Consider the following 18,436-nt stretch of genomic DNA (forward strand, 5'->3'; position numbering starts at 1 on the left):
GGTTTGACTATCTTCCACAAGCGACAAATCTGGCAAAAAAAGTTATTGATATTTAGCTAAAAATGTACATAGTATTGCTAGCTAATTTTTATTTAGCAAGTTTCACAAAAATTTGCTTAAAAATAGAGGCTTGCTGCCTGTCCGATGAACGCCGATGGTCATATCATTTTTTCCAGAAATAACTAGCGTTACTCCTTCAAATAAATACTTCGTAACTAAAACTTTTTGACTTTCAATTGACAATATTGACAACACATGTTAAATAACTTGTCTTACCTCGAAAGATTGCCTCAGTTTTCAATTTGAAGCAGTAAGTCCAACACTGGAGGTAATTTCCCGGGTATCCTCTCTGGCTCCGCTCAGGCAAATGGAGGATGATGCTGATGACGATACATTTATTATTCACGCTCAGTAACCCCTTAACCAATCATATGTGCTTTTAGCTTATATTGTCATGAGTATCTGGCAGTTTTCAGAAATAAAATCGGTGACTGGACGGCAAAGATATTGAGACAGGAACCATGGGAATAAATGTTCCCAAATTTGAACCCTCTGGCTAGTAAGGGTTAAACGTCTGTGAAAGTTCAATTTGGCAATATTTGTGCTGTCTTCAGATCTGTATGAACTTTTCCTGGGACTTGGCATGGATCAAAAGCAATTTTTTTAATGTTTTTCTTGATATAGATTTTGAGTGTTTTTCCATTCACCACCACAGTTTCCTCCCACTGATGGTCACAAATATGGCGGCTGTGGGAAAAGTGACATCACTGAAACAGTTCAATAGGAGCCTAGAGTCAATACTTGTTTAAACTACACATTTTATAAAGTACTGTGCAAAAGTTTTAGGCACTTGTGAAAAATGTTGCATTTTGAGGATGTCTTCAAAAATAATGTCATAAATAGTTTTCATTTATCACTTAATGTCATACAAAGTCCAGTAAACATAAAAAAGCTAAATCAATATTTGGTGTGACCACTTTTGCCCTTAAAACAGCACCAATTCTCCTACTTACACCTGGCCACAATTTTTCTTGGTTGTTGGCAGATAGGATGTACTAAGCTTCTTGGAGAATTCACCACAGTTCTTCTATCTATTTAGGCTGTCTGTATTGCTTCTGTCTCTTTATGTAATCTCAGACTGACACAATGTTCAGTGGGGGGCTTTGTGGGGGCCATGACATCTGTTGCAGGGCTCCCTGTTATTCTATTCTAATCTTTTCTATTTGCAAAAGGGATGTTTGGGAGTATAAAATTTATATTTCCTATTGACACACCATAGCTGAAGATATAAACAACCAGCTTAAGACAAATGCTTTTGTGAAACATCTTATGTGACTAAGACATTTGCACAGAACTGTACATTCATAAACAGTCTTGTCTCAGACTCTGCCTTTGGCCCAACTTGGACTCGGCCCTCTCCAGTCTTGGTCTCAAGTAGGACTAAACACTCTTCTGGTCTTGGTCTTGACTCAAACTCAACCTACTCTGGTCTCGGCCTGGACTTGGACACATATGAGCTTGTATCTACTACAGCACTGACATTCACCCCAAAACCGTATACACTTACAGACCTTCAGTATATAATATAATACTATACAAAACCTTATCTAGACCAGCAATTACATACAAGTTCATAAATTAAACAACAATGTTTAGACTTTGTGCCAATGGAATTTATTATTATTATTATTATTATTATTTGACCTCTGAAAAAAGTGTGTGTGAAAAAAGAGACACCCACCTGTCATCAGTTGAACTGATCCCTTGACAGGCATCACCTAACAACAAGTCAATCCGAAAAAGTCTGAGGCAGCCGTGATTTGATAATACTCAATCAAAAAAATGCCTTCTGGGGGTTAATGCTTGGGCTTGATCCTGAATAATAATGATATCCAGCTTCAGGTGAGGGGGAGGATGTGAAGGTCTAGCTTCCCTGGGTGTTCTGGAATGGCAGTAAGAATTAATCCTCCTCACCAGCACTCTGCAGTCTGCCTCATGAAACACCAAGTGTGGATTTCAGGACCAATGTTTGGACAAAGGGTATAGGGAAGGATGTCAAGGCCAAGGCACTGTAAAAAGTGGATACATGAAGTATTCTACTTGATCTTGCATTTAAAAAAGACTTTCATTGGTAAATCATTGGGTTGCACCAATGAAAAAAAAAAAAAAAAACAGAAATAAATTTATAGGATGTGCATTTCTGATTTATTAACGTCAATTTATAATTTCAATATCTAATATTTTTACTTCGATAAGACCTGTTAATTTAGATGTTTCCACATAAAGAAAATTTTTGAGGTTACCTGACAGAGCATTTTTACAGCAAGCTGAGGCAAAATAGAGGCATAAAACAGACATAACAGACATTGCCTGTTTAAAAATTAAAGTAAAATAGTGAGTGAGTTTACATATCCATTTTTGACTGGTGCCGAAAGGGTGTATATTTAATATTTAAAAATTATATTTGCTAGCAAATGGCAGAAATATTGGCAAAACTCGCTTGCATGCCTACTGAAGAAGTGACAAAACAGACCAAAACCAGACCATGTTTTCAAAGAGTACTGTAATTGAACTATTTACAACAACCGCTTTGTACTTCTTTGTGTTTTACTGTAGGTTAGATGTTTAATAACTGTATAGGTAAAGAAAGCTAATCTTCTTCAACATATTGCTCCTTTTTATTGTGGACAAAATCAAGAAGCCAGTTTGTAGCTATAGCATTCCTATGTTTGTTCATCAAATGACTCCATTTGAGTAAAACTCTACCTCTGTTAGCCAGGCCTGTCAAAGAAAAGTAAACAAACCTGAAAAACAGCTGTTCAAACTCCCACTGAAATACACAAGAGAACACAGCAAAACAAACCACAAACACAAACACTGTAAAGCAGAGATTGTTGTAGGTGTGCAGTCAGGTGGTTTATTTTTGTGAGCTTTGGATGAGAAATATAATTTGTCATTACATACCTTATTATATTATTTGCATATTATTGAAGATGTGTCCTTTTTATTTATTTTTTTTATTTTTTATTTTTTATTATTATTTTTTCGCATATATTAAAAAAAGGTTAATAGACAAGCATACAGGAATGAGATTGAGAGATGGTCCAAATTGATTACATTATTGGGGGAAAAAAAAGATCTTACATATGGTGCCCATATTGTATATCTCCCTCATACTCGATCCATAAGCTTAGTGAAATGGAGGCTATGATCGAAATAGAATACTAGCGTACTGCTCTTACTATTTCTGCAGAACAGTATACTGTACAGTACAATTTATACAATAGTATGTATAATGCGCACAATATGCACATTTTCTGTAGGATAGAATAGAATACCTGTAGGATAGAATACCTGGATGAACTACTACATTTGCCAAAATGTGCTGTATACAACAATGCATTCTGCAGTGGGATCTGTACTTCACAACACAAAGTTGTCAACCTGACCCTCCATTGTCATCCAGCAGACCCAGCATCAAGCCCTCATCGAGCTACGCCTGGAACAGGAACAGTGGTTCCAACTCTTGCTCCAGGCCCAAGTGGAGGACCTGCAGGAATTCCGGAGCTTGATCAACAGAGAGGGGGCTGGCGCTGCGCCCCCCCAGAGCCCACTTTCCCCGTGACCCTTATGACGCTCGGGCCAAATGGCGATCCGGAGGCCTACCTCGACTTGTTTAAATAGAGGTGTGAAAGTGGCCGCCCGACCAGTGGGCAGCCTGCTTGTTGCCGCTACTCTCTGGGGCTGCGCAGCTGGTAGCCCAACAACTTCCTGCCATCAGCCTCCTTAATTACCCAGACCTCAAGAAAACCATCCTGCAGCGAGTTGTAGTCTGGAGCAAAATCACCAGCAGTTCTGATCCCTGAGATTCAGGAGACACGGCCACCCATTAGCCTTTTCCCAACAGCTCCTGGATGCTTGCCGGAAAGGGTTGCTGGCTAAGGGGACCTGCGGCGCCATGGACATCGTTGACCTGGTGGTACTGGAGCAATTCATCGCCCAGCTTCCTCGTGGTATGGCCGAGTGGGTCCAGTGCCACTGCTGGCAGAGGACTACATGGCAGCACTTCCGGGAGGCAGAGAAGCAGACACTTTTTCTCTCTGTTCTCTCTCTCTCTCTCTCTCCCCTGCATCTCAAACCCCTCCCCCCTCTCGCCCTTCCCCTCTTGTTCCGGCTCCCCAGAGATGGGGAGGAACCCCACCCAAACCTTTTCCCCGAACTAAAGGGTCCTTCCCCATGTCTCCCTCTTCTCCTGTCTCTCTCCGCTCTCCTTCCCAGGTTGGCAGAACCACCCCCATGAGTGAGGAAGGGAGGCCTGGGCCAGTCTGCTGAGGCTGCAGGGAAGATGGCACTTCCAGGATCAGTGCTCAGCGATGGAGGTGGCGACACTGGGGATACATACCACGCATTGGTGGATTCAGGATGTTCTCAAACCTCCATTCACCAATGCTTGGTGCAAGACGTGGCATTGGGTATGAATAAATGGGTAAGGGTGCAGTGTGTGCACGGGGATATTCACAGGTATCCAGTGGTTACCACTGAGATACTATTCTGGGGAAAAAAGCATAGAGTAGAGGCCACGGTTAATTCCTGCCTCACCCATCTACTGATTTTGGGAACGAATTGGCCTGGGTTTAAGAATCTATTAAGGGAAATATGTGTGGATGGGTCCTGTAAAATGTTGTCTCGGTGTGTGACATGTGATGGTATGGCTGGAGAGGTGGTGCCAGGGCCATCTACGTCTGCTCCATGCAATGATGACACAGGAGAGAGAGTTCCCATCCTCAGGGGATTCCCTGAGGAGGATTTCACTCTAGAGCAGTCACGTGACGAGTCTCTCAAGCACGCGTTTGACCAAGTGAGAGTAATCGATGGTCAACAGCTCCGGCCTGATGTCGCACTCACATTCCCGTGTTTTTCTATTTTCAAAGATAGGTTGTACTGAGTGATGCAGGACACTCAAACGAAAGAAAATACAACCCAATTGTTAGTACCAAAGAGCCATCGGGAAACCCTCTTCCAGGCAGCTCACCATAATCCAATGGCTTGCCATCTAGGGCACAATAAAACAGAATAATGGCCCATTTTTTTTTGGCCGGGCATTCACTGGGACGTTCACAAGTGGTGTGTGGTGTGCCGTGAATGTCAGTTGGTGAATCCACCGGCCACCCCAAAAGTGCCCTTGTGCCCTCTACCGCTAATCGAGGTCCCTTTCAAATGAATTGCCATGGACCTCGTTGGGCCATTAGAATGGACCGCATGCGGGCATCGCTTTGTACTAGTTCTGGTGGACTATGCAATGCGATATCCGGAAGCAGTGCCCCTGTGCAACATCTCAGCACGTAGTGTTGCGGAGGCACTCTTCAGAATAATCTCCTGAGTGGGGATTCCAAAAGAAATCCTCACTGATCTAGGCACCACATTTATGTCAGGAACACTACGCGAACTGTATGAATTGTTAGGTATTAAATCGATTCGCACCAGTGTTTACCACCCACAAACAGATGGGTTGATGGAACAATTTAATAAAACCTTAAAAAACATGATTTGTAAGTTTGTACATGAGGATGCTAGAAATTGGGATAAGTGGCTCAATCCCCTGTTATTTGCAGTGTGAGAGGTCCCGCAAGCCTCCACAGGGTTTTCCTCATTCGAGCTACTGTATGGGCGTTGGCCACGTGGCGTGGACTTTCAAACAGCAGAAATGAAATCCAGTATGTCCTTGATCTTAGAGGAAAACTCCACATTTTGGGGCAATTAACACAGGAGAATTTGCTCCAAGCTCAGGAACATAAAAGCCGGCTGTATGACAGGGGCACTAGACTATAGGAATTCACACCGGGAGATAAAGTGCTTGTATTACTGCCCACCTCAAGCTCTAAATTACTTGCCAAGTGGTAAGGGCCCTTTGAGGTCACATGGCGAGTCAGATTATGAGCTTAAGCAAACGGATGGGGCGGGGCACCTCAAATTTACCATCTCAACCTCCTAAAATCATGGAGGGAGGCGGTTCCTGTGAGGACGTTAGTATCTAGTGACGGTAGTCCCTCAAACCAAATTCATTCACCCCGGTCCCTTGTGGGGACCATCTCTCACCATCGCAGCTCACAGATGTGGCCAGTTGCAAATGGAATTTGCGGACGTGTTCTCGTCACTTCCCAGTCACACGAACACCATATCAAGACCACCCCGGGGGTGGTGATTCATAGCCGGCCTTATCGCCTACCTGAACACAAAAAAAAGGTTGTTAAGGAAGAATTAGAGGCTATGATTAATATGGGAATACTAGAAGAGTCACACAGCAATTGGGCTAGCCCGGTGATTCTGGTGCCAAAGAGTGACGGGTCGGTCCGGTTCTGTGTTGACTGTCGCAACACAGAGTGAACACGGTGTCCAAATTTGACGCTTACCCAATGCCTCGGATTGACGAATTGCTCGATTGGTTGGGCACGGCTCAGTTTTATTCGACACTAGACTTAACAAAGGGTTATTGGCAGATCCCTTTAACTCCAATCTCCTGATAAAAAATAGCTTTTTCCACACCGTGACCCTTCCGTTCGGTTTGTTCAGGGCTCCAGCCACGTTCCAGCGTCTCATGGACAAAATCCTCAGACCCCATACAGCATATGCCGCTGCATATTTAGATGATATTATTATCTATAGTAATGACTGGCAGTGGCATATGCAACATCTGAGGGCTGTCCTGAGAACGCTGGGATGGACGGGGATCACAGCCAACCCAAAGAAGTGCGCAATTGGGCGGGTGGAAGTTTGGTATCTGGGGTTCCACTTGGGCCATGGGCAGGTGCGTCCCCAGGTTGACAAAACAGCAGCGATCGTGGCCTGTCCGAGGCCCAAGACCAAAAAGGAGGTGAGACAGTTTCTGGGGCTGGCTGGCTACTATTGAAGGTTTGTGCCTAGTTACTCTGACGTCACCAGCCCGCTGACTGATTTTACTAGAAAGGGGGCCCCTGATCCGGTCCAGTGGACTGAGTCATGCCAACAGGCTTTTCTAAAAATAAAGTCTGTGCTTTGTGGGGGACCACTTTTATATGCTCCTAATTTCTCTCTCCCCTTTATTTTGCAGACATATGCATCAGACAGGGGGCTGGGGGTTGGGGGCAGTGCTCTCGCAGGAGGTGGAGGGGGAGGAGCAATCAGTGATGTACATTAGTTGTAAGCTCTCGCTGAGTGAGACTAAGTACAGCAGCGTGGAGAAGGAGTGTCTAGCAATCAAGTGGGCCTTCCTCACTCTCCGCTACTACCTGCTAGGGTGGGCCTTCACCTTCTGTTCAAATCACGCCCCACTCCAATGGCTCCACCGCATGAAGTTTACCAACGCGCAGATCACCCGTTGGTACCTGGCACTTCAGCCATTCAAGTTTGAGGTGATCCACAGACCAGGAGTGCAGATGGCTGTGGTGAACTTCCTCTCCATAAATGGGGGGGAGGGGGGGGAGTTGGCAGTTCGGATGTTGCTCTGGCCTGTGTCGGGCGGTGGGGATATGTGGTGATGGGGGCGTGGTCGTGTGTCTGTCTGCTGGAGAGAAAGAGCGGTAAGGCTCGTCACCTGGGTTGTAATTATCTCTAACACTTGTCTCTTGTTATAGTGATGGCTGAGGGAGACTTAAAGGCCACCAGCTCACCAGAGAGGAGAGAGAGAGAGAGAGAGAGAGAGAGAGAGAGAGAGAGAGAGAGAGAGAGAGAGAGCATGAACTCGACGCTTACTGAATGTTGTGATTATCTGACTGAGTGTTCAAGGAAAAGATTATTTTGTTATCTGATTGAGTGAATAGACTGCATTAAGTCACCCCAGAACCTGAGGTAGAAATAAATAAAAGTATTGCCTGCACTGCTTCGTTGCTTTCTGACTCCTCTAACCAGAACTGGTTAAAGTTATAGTATATAAGGAGGCTCCAAAAACAGCCTAGTCCTTCAAGAGCAAGGATCGTTCAAGACTTGTCAATTTGCCAACATATGCTTCAGAAAATAATCCAGCACTTTGAGAACAATGTTCCCTAAAGACAAACTGGAAGGATTTTGGGCAATTCAGTGCATAATATAGATTCAAGGAATCTGGTCAAATCTTGATGCATTAAGGGCATGACAAAAAACACTTCTGAATGTGCTTGATCTCCTGTCACTCAGACGTCACTGTCTTAAAAAACGTCATTCATCTGTAATGGATATCATGAACATGGGCTTGGGATTAGTAAACCTTTGTTAGACAACACCACTCGCCACTGCATACACAGATGCAAGTTAAGACTTTACAATGCAATGCAGAAGCATACATCAACACTGTCCAGAAGCGCTGCTGACTTCTCTGGGCTCGGTTTCATCTTAGATGGAAAGTAGAACAGTGGAACCATGTTTTTTGGTCCAATGAGTCCACATTTCAAATAGTTTTTGAAAAGCACAGCTGTCATGTTCTCTGGACCAAAGAGGAAAAGGACCATCCAAGCTGTTATCAGCATCAGGTCCAAAAGCCAGTGTCTGTATGGGCCAGGGGTGTGTCAGTGCCATTGGCATGGGCAACTTGCTCATCTGTGAGGGTACAATTAATGCAGACAGATATGTAAAAATGTTGGAGTAATATATACTGCCATCCAGCATGTCTTTTCCAGGGACATCCCTGCATTTTCCAGCAGGACAACACCAAAACACATACTGCCTGGATAACAAGTGCATGGCTGCATAAGCAGAGAGTGTGGGTGCTAGACTGGCCTACCTGCAGTCCTGACCCATCTCCAATTGAGAATGTGTGGCACATTATGAAGCACACCATATGACAACAAAGACCCCACACAATTGTGCAGCTGAAGGAAAAATTCCACTTTCTAAACTTAACAAAACTGTGTATTCAGTGCCCAAATACTAAATAAGTATTATTAGAAGAAATGGTGATGTTTCACAGTGGTAAACACTCGACTGTCCCAACTTTTTTGAGCGTATTGCAGTCATCTGATTTGAAATTACTGTACATTTTCAAAAAACAATGAAATTCACAAGGTAAAACATCATATAATGTGTAGTTGTAGTGCTTTCAATAAAGCAAAGGGTGAATATAATTTACAAATGACTCATTTTTTTTTTTATTAGTATTTTTCATACTGTCCCAGCTTTTTTGGAATTGGGGTTGTATTTAAAATGTTTATCATGGAATATTGCCTACTGTCCCATTTGCTATTTTTATATAAAAAAAAGTAGGCAGTATATTGTACTAAAGTATGTGCAGTATTCAGTAAGATTTAAGCTAGTATTTAATTCTCATCAGCCAAAGTCAGAGCCAACCCTGCCTAATAAGTGACATATGCTGCAGCATAAGGGCCTCTGCTGCCACCAGGGTCCCCCTACCACTGGTTCAGTATAGCCATAGAATTATTTACATTAACCTTTTCATGAGTAGGGTCTAAATTCCTCTGCAGTGCCCTCTGGAGTTATTTTTGCCTGTGACACTGCACAGCCGGTAGAGAGGGCAGAGTGTAGACGAGTATTTCTATTTTTTTATTTTTTTATTTTTGATTTGTTTTCATAAAACAAATACTGTATATAATATTGTAAACATGTGAACAAATGTGTTATGTCTGCTGTACTTTTTTGTTTTATTTATTTTGTTTTTATAGCTGTTAAAACAAATGAACAAATAATATCAGCAGTCCAGTTTGCCTATGCACTGTTGGCATCTCAAACGTGTGTGTGTGTGTGTGTGTGTGTGTGTGTGTGTGTGACAAGCGTTAATGTAAACAGACTTGGCTGCGTGCATCAGATAATCGCGCTCGATCAGCATGTTTTCGCTGAGTATATGAGTTTTAAACTGTTATCGTGGTGCTTTTGTTATAGTTTGGCTGCCTATTTCAGAAAACAAATGTATTATATGCCTGAAAAGATTGTTTTAGTTGCTGTTTGTGTGAATGAAAACCGCATCTGCACCCAATAAGTAGACGAGGCTGCGTGCATGGGAAGATCGCGTTTAGATATGATGACTGTGCATATACAAGCTGTGAACTGTAATCATGGTAATTTGGTGACAATCTGGCTGTTTGTTACATAAAATAAACATATTATGTGCTTGAAAAGACTCTTTGAGTGGCTGTTTGTTTGACAAATGACAACCGCTACTAATGTAAACAAACATGGAAGCACGCATCAGAGGAAGATCTCGTTTGATGTACTGACTGTGCGTATAAGAGCTGTACACTTTTTATCGTGGTACGTTGGTGATGAGTTGGATATAAACTACCGGTCAAAAGTTTTGAAACACTTACTCATTCTTTATTATATTTTTTTTTTCTTCACATTTTATAATAATAGTAAAATCATCAAAACTATGGAATAACATAAATGGAACTATGGGAATTATGTTGTGACTAAAAAAAATCCAAAATAAATCAAAACTGTGTTATATTTTAGCATCTTCAAAGTAGTCACCCTTTGCCTAGAATTTGCAGAAATGTACCCTTGACATTTTCTCAACCAATTTCTTGAGGTATCACCCTGGGATTCATTTTAAACAGTATTGAAGGATTTCCCATCTATGTTGGGTACTTATTGGCTGCTTTTCTTTATTATTTGTTCCAAGTCATCAATTTCAAAACTTTTTTATTTTTTTTAAATAAAATTTTAGTTTTATAATTAAACACATTTATATGGTGGCACAATTATATTTTTGTCTACAAAACTAATTTCAAACATTTAAGCATATGCCTTCAGATCAAAAGATTTTTAAGATCATGAGAAACATTTCAAAAGTTTCAAAAGTTTTTACCGGTAGTGTATGTCTATAGAATAAACTTATTCGGTGGTTTAAAAGACTGTATGAGTAACTGTTTGAGTGAATATAAATCACAGATGCTTGACTAGTGCAGCCTGTGTCGGCGCGGAAGCCGATTTGAATCTGGCAGCTTGTAACTTAACTGACTGTTGCAGAAACACATATGTGTGACGCTACTCTGCGGGGCCCAGTTATTTGTGACTTTACGTATGAAAGGGTTAAGTGAAAATAGCACTGGGCACACAGACCAGCTATATGCATGCCAATAGTCCAATGGAACCTGTCAAAACTAGTAAAAATATTGCATACGATTGAAGTAAAGATAAGGCGAGATACAGTAAGTATGTGAATTTGACCTCCCTCAGCCTAAGTTCTGATGTGGCAATATTAGTAAGACAGTTATCAGTTGAGTGGGCAGTCCGGATTCAAATCCACCTTTTGCCTGCTTTAGTATTTTTCCCCTTATCGATTTATGTAAGCGAAGACATACAGTACATGGCACCGGAAAGTCACTTATTTTAAATAAAAATTAACACTAAATAAAATGTCTAAGGAGACTGTGATATCATTGACAATAAATGCTGCATTTTCGTCATGATCACTAAAGGTTAGGCAGTGCAGAAAAGGGGGTGGGCGGGCGCACGCACACCTTTCCCGGTATGAAACGTGTGGTTGGTGGCTTTTTCTAGCGGCTCGGCCTCTCACGGGCCAGCGGAATGAGGGTTGCGGTAACCCATTTCCTGGACCTGAAGAAACCACTCTCTCTAAAGCCACTCTCTGCATTTGAAGACAACAGTGACGAGGTACCAATATGTGACATCAGATGTGTTTCATCCCGCTGCCAGCAATGTAGTTAAGTTTCATCACAATAGCCTTCTAATTAGATAATATACTGTTTTATTATACACCAGGGTGCAAATACCATATGCCACTATTTACAGCAAGTGTTCTGTAACATACCTTAATTTGGTAATTTAATTATTTCTGATTTATTTGCAAAGAATTTCATTAAATATATTTATTAATTTGTGCATGTGATGTGTGTTTGTTTAGTTTAAAAAAAATGGTGTTCTTTCTTTTTTGTACTCAAGAAGTAGTTGTACCTGTTCCAATAAATTACAGTTGATAGTTTTTCATTTTTAAGAAATACGCTTTTAAATAAATAGACTAGTTTATTTGCACAATTAATAAGTGTACTTGAAGGTAGGGGGGCCCTATTTTGAAAATCTGCTTAGGGCCCCCAAAATGCTAGGGCTGGCCCTGTCCAAAGATGTGACAATTATGTATAATGTAAAATAAAGTGTATGTAATATCTATGTAAAATTAAACTCATGAGAACTGTTGTAACCAAAAGCTGAAAGGGGGTATCAACAAAATTTCTTCATGGTTACCACAGAAGGAAAAACAATTGTCACTTTTACTTACTATGTTTCATTGTTACACTCTAATTGTCTTTACACATGGTACTATTACTATCTGTACTGGTTTTCTATTTCTTCTGTCTACAAACCCTTTGTTCTTACAAAAGAGCCATATCAGCTGCTTGTGTGACAAGGCCGTTTCATTTGGTTCCCCTGCTGATTCTCAGCGCCAGAAGGAAGTCACATCTTCCACAATGCAATGAGAAACTAGACAGCCATGAATTAAGTGATGCGGCATTGAGGTGCTGTTCCTAAGTAACATACTGATTGAATGGTTAGGTATGCAAACATTGGTTACACTTTGAGTAGAAAAACATCACAGTATACAATAATTGGCTCTGTGATTAATAGCACCCTCCACAGGAATATGTAAGCATTGCAAAATGATTATGTTCTTATGAATATGGGGACTTGAGCTGAGCATGGTGTTTGCTATTTGTGAACACTGAACACCCTTGAGGTTACTAAAAGGAGACTTTAATTGTAGTTTTTTACTACCTAATTTATAAATCAGAAATAAGAAAAATAATTATTGTCAATTCCTGAAGGATACATCTGTGGAAAACTGCAGCAAAAAGATTCTGCCCCCACTGAAAAGATCATCTCAAACTAGCCTAAAGTGGTTTAAGCTGGTCTCCCAGCTTGGCCAAGTTGGTGATTATCTGGTTTAACATGTTGGCCAGCTGGTCTCCCAGTTTAGCCAACTGACAATTGCTCAAATCCCTCTAAAACCAAAAAAGACCAGCTATAGTAACCAGCTTGGCCAGGCTGGGAGAACTAAGACTGGTTTAAGTTGTTTGACCCATTTTGAAAGCTTTTTGAATAATTTTCTGAATATTTTGAATATTTTCCATGGCTCTGAAACTGATGCTAAAATATAGTTCAATAAAGAGCAAATATGATGATTAAATAAACAGATGATACGGAATGATTTTCAGCTGTGTAAAAAACCCATTAGGGAATATTTATTTTGTTATATTATATTTATATGGCTGTGCACACATCTTTTTGCAAAAGAATGAGGAGAAACACTGGAGGAGATTACAATTACAGTTTTTTTCAACTGCTTACACACAAAATCCTTACTTGTCACACAATTTCTGAAACCTGACACTCAAACACCAGAACCACACACCAAATCTGCAAAACCATACACTAATTCTCGGCCTTCGACTCAGTTTTCAATTTCATAAAACAATTTTTTCAAAACACAACACGCAATTCTCTATATAACACACAAAAATCTAACAGGAAGTATTTTGATTTTCTTTTTCAAACACAACCAATCAAAATGCCACACTAATTCATCAGTGCCTCACACTAACTCCTCACATGTGCAGACACTCATTGCTTTACTTAACACCAACCAATCATGGCTTTAGAATAGGCCTATAAATAGGCCAAAGGTCAAGTTATAGGTTTTGAACAATGGATGCCAACAATGCAGACAGAGTAAGGGGAGTTGGAGGGAGAGCCAGAGGACGAGTCAGTTCGAATTAGAGGAGTTCAAAGAGGAGCAAGAGGAGGAGTTGGAATTGGGAGCAAGGGGAGGAAGAGGATGAGTCGGACGGGGAAGAGGAGGAGGACAAAGACCAGGAACAAGAAGAGTGGTCTCTGATGAGATTAGGGCTACTGTCATTGATCATGTAATCAACCACGGTTTAATAATGAGAGAGGCTGGACAGAGTCCAGCCTAATTTGAGTCGATTTACAGTGGCGGGTATAATTCGAACCTTTAGAAATGAGAACAGGTATGTTACAATCTACTGTAATGTACACATGTTCTAATGTACACCTAATAGCTATTTCAGCATAACATACGGTATACTATAATACATATATTTTAGCACCCATGCATCCATTTACTGCAGTACACTGCATGACTGGTCACAGTCTGGTGGGTTATTATACTGCACAACAGTACAGCTGACTGTAAGAAGACATTCTGACTATATTGTATAAAATAGTATATATTATGTTACAGTTTATGTCACACACTCACACTGTTCTTGAATCTTCTACAGAGTGGAAAGGTGAAGGTTTCATGGTCTGCGAGGTCACATGTTCACTGAAGAGCAAGAGATGGCTATCGTGAATTTGGTTTTGGCCAATAATGCTATAACAATTCGCCAAATACGCAATCATATCCTTAATGATGCCACAATTTTGGCTAACAAAAATGCTGTGAGCCCCTCAACAATACATTGTGTCCTCCAGAAAAGTCAACTGAGAATGAAACCGCTGTACAGGGTCCCATTTGAAAGGAACTGTGACAGAGTTAAGAACCTTCGACATGACTTTGTGGATATATGCATACAACACTTTCTCCAATATATCAGACTTGCACCTACCAAGTCAGGCTACTGGGTTGTGTATATACTGATCTACATATTCTTTTGTCTTTTACAGAGAATTTTGGAGATGGATGCCCATGCCATCGTCCATGAATACATTTATGTGGATGAGGTGGGTTTCAATCTCAGCAAAACCAGAAGAAGGGGGAGAAATGTAATTGGACAAAGGGCCATTGTCAATGTCCCTGGACAACGTGGCAGAAACATTACAATGTGTGCTGCAATTACACAGAATGGTGTCCTGCACCATTATGCCACACTTGGCCCCTATAACACTGATCACATCATATGTTTTCTGGATGCTGTTCATGATATGCTTGTTCAAGGTCTGCAGAATGAAGACCAGGCAAGATTTATCATCTGGGATAATGTCAACTTTCATTGCGCCCATCAGGTCCAAAATTGGTTTGTTACTCATCCCCATTTTTCTGTTGTCTACCTGCCTCCATATTCACCATTTATAAACCCTATTGAGGAATTCTTCTCCACATGGTGCTGGAAAGTGTATGATCGTCGTCCCTATGTCAACATGACACTTCTCCAGGCAATGGAGAAGGCATGTGGAGACACTGACGCTGCCTCCATCCAAGGTTGGATACGCCATACAAGGAGGTTCTTTCCACGGTATCTGGTAAGAGAGAACATAGCATGTGACGTGGATGAAGTATTGTGGCCGGACCCAGCCCGGAGGAGAGATGGAGCCTAGATACACCCAACCATCTCGCCCACCAACAAACACACACACACACACCATTCCTTTGGAATAATCACATTTTTCAAAATTATGTTTGGTTTCTGTCCAACTACACATGGTTGATGTATTTCTTTTCTTTCGTACTGTGTAATACTGTATTCACAACCACAAATGCTTACAGTAAAAAAAATAGATAGTTTGGTTTCAATCTTACTTTCGTGTTTACCGTGAATTTTTCAACATCTCTCTGCCAATTACTTTCAATCTTATACAGAAATGTACATAGGAGCTCATGAAAGAAGAGCTTTAGGTTTTGAATAACTGTGTGTATATGATATATCCAAAAATATATTATTATGGCAAAGGTGTTTGCAACGTAAGACATATGTTTGCTTTTGAGATGTGTTTGTGATATTTTGAATGCAGTGCTTCATTTTGTAAGAGATGAGGTATTTTGCATTTTGTGTGTGCAATTCTTGGATTTGTGTGTAAAGTTTTGAAAAAAAAGAGGCAAAGATTTGAAAATGTAAGCAGTTGAAAAACTGTAATCCGCTATTGTGTGTTTTGTGTGACTATACCACCAAGAAGCAGCATTAGCCTAGTGGTCGTCAATCCTTTTCTGACCAAGGACCTCTTTGTGGATAGAGAGATGAAGCAGGGACCATGTGTTACACAAAATTTAAAATAACATATTGCATTTTCATTTTGTTGCAAGCCTGGTCTATAATAACATGCATATAGTACCATATCAATTTTAAGCCATTAAGCCATACAGTGTATGGAGTCATTTAGTTGTACGTCACATTTTAATTTGAATTAAATACATTTTAATGTGGGAGGGACACTGAAACATTTAGTGAACACCCTGGCCTATGTAATATAGAAGTGTAAAAAAAAGTGTGAAAAGATGAATCATTTTAATATTGGTACCTTAAAATAACCTAAAATATTTCCTTCCTTCCCCTCTGTGACATATTTCCATGTGATCCCATGATTCCTCATCCCAGGGCCAGAGTGTGTGTTCATCTCATCGGGGAGCAGAGCTGTGTCATCTTTGTGGGATAAGATCAGAGCTTGGCCTCTGCAGTGCTAATGCTGATTCATCTCCTCACCCAGGTGGCGTTAACATCAAGCAGATCCCAGAGATAGCCTGCAGATGGAACCTCCGCTCATCTGCTGCTTAGGAAGCCATTGATTCTGAGGCTCAGTGAGGGTAATGAGAAACATGATCATAGATTCTCTTTGTGTGCTTTTGCCACCTTTCTGTGAGAATAATTTTTATATTTAGAGTTCTGTTGTGAATTCTGCAGAGGAAGGTGCAGAATCAGCACATTTAAAGGTCTGGAAATGGCTCAAATGTTTGAAAGTTAAATGGATTGGTGTAGGCATACTGTTTCCTGTCTTTAGCTAGAGGGGATCCATATAATTTTGACATAATGATATGTACAAATGGAAAGTTGCGTGTATTTGTGATTTGAAGACATTTGCATGACATTTAATTTAAAATGTTGCCTCAGTTTTGTAATGTTAAGAATTAAAACGTATAGATATGTTATAGTTTACTGTATAGCTGATATTTAATTCTGCGACAGTAGGTCGTAAGTTCTGCTGCTGAAATCGGTCTGTTTTGACTGAAATTCAAATCACTGCCCCCAGTGGCCAAAGCTGGAAGTGTTGGTGAATGAATGGGCATGTGTGTTTCACTTCACACATTCTGGGTGAAATGTCCTCAGAGTGGCTCTAAAAGCAACTTGTATTGTTTTGTTTTTTGTTTCTGATTTTCTCCCCCTTTTTTCTCCCCAATTTGGCATGCCCAATTCCCAGTGCACTCATGGTGGTGTAGTGACTCGCCTCAATCCGGGTGGCGGAGGACAAATCTCAGCTGCCTCCGCATCTGAGACCGTCAACCCGTGCATCTTATCACGTGGCTTGTTGAGCACATTACTACGGAGACATAGCGCGTATGGAGGCTTCACGCCATTCTCCGCGGCATCCACGCATAACTCACCACGCGCCCCACCGAGAGCGAACCACATTATAGCGACCACGAGGAGGTTACCCCATGTGACTCTACCCTCCCTAACAACCGGGCCAATTTGGTTGCTTAGGAGACCTGGCTGGAGTCACTCAGCATGCCCTGGATTTGAACTCATGACTCCAGAGGTGGTAGTCAGCGTCTTTACTCGCTGAGCTACCCAGGCCCCAGCAACTTGTATTGTTAATTGTAAATTATGTAATACAGTCAACAGGAATGCATATTTTATTATCTCTACACTTGGGATGTCCCGATACCATTTTTTTTATGAACGAGTACTAGTACGATACTTCATTTTGGTACGCGCCGATTACCGAGTCCGATACCTGTTTTTTGTTTTGTTTTTTCTGAACTCCATATCAACAGTTTATTTCAATTTTATCATCAAAATGGTGTTTACATAAATTAATTCATTAAAACTTTAATCAAATATAACAATTAATTTTCAGCATAATATTGTATTATTTTTTTATCAAATGAAATGCTTATATACAGAACCTCACATCACCATACAAAATACAACATTGGAGTTATATATTTGTAAAATAAAGTGCTGCATAACAGAGCATCCCAGATGTTAGATACTGCTTAAGTATAATACAATTACTACTGATTTATTATTATTATTATTAGTAGTAGTAGTAGTAGTAGTAGTAGTATTACAGTGAATATTACATAAATTTACAGTTGTGATATATTTCTGTCATACTTTTTTCCTATAACTTTAGCTTTTATTTTGACGGAGCTTTTATTTTGAAGTGTTTCTGTGTTTTTTTGACCAAGGAGCTCTGATGTTATGACGGCAGCTTCCCACTCTAGAAAAGCCAGTCGCTACATGACTCAGAGTGATTATTAAACCGCAAAAGGCTGTTAATTAATTAAATAAGTCTGTACTCTGTATGTGCCTCTCACTACAACGTGAATTTGGACTCTGTTTACTGTCATCTGCTACAAAAAGAGCATGCAATGCTCATGGTAATGTTTTCCCTGTACGAGCCAAGGAGCTTTAAAAGGTATGAGCAGCTGGCGTCAGCACAAAACTGTCTCCTCACATTCACAAGCACTCATATTTGAATTACATGCAAACTATATACAGGTGATGTCAGAAGTTTACACACACGTTAGCCAAATACATTTAAACTCAGTTTTTCACAATTC

At 40.8% G+C, this 18,436-nt stretch overlaps 1 pseudogene; it reads left to right on the plus strand.

Moving 5' to 3' along the window:
• Window positions 1-16,437: 16,437 nt before the first annotated feature.
• Window positions 16,438-18,436, plus strand: part of LOC127441498 (alpha-amylase-like) — a 56,189-nt pseudogene continuing 54,190 nt past the window's right edge.

This window comes from Myxocyprinus asiaticus, chromosome 5 (genome assembly GCF_019703515.2).
Source record: "Myxocyprinus asiaticus isolate MX2 ecotype Aquarium Trade chromosome 5, UBuf_Myxa_2, whole genome shotgun sequence".
In the NCBI taxonomy this organism is placed as follows: Eukaryota; Metazoa; Chordata; class Actinopteri; order Cypriniformes; family Catostomidae; genus Myxocyprinus; species Myxocyprinus asiaticus.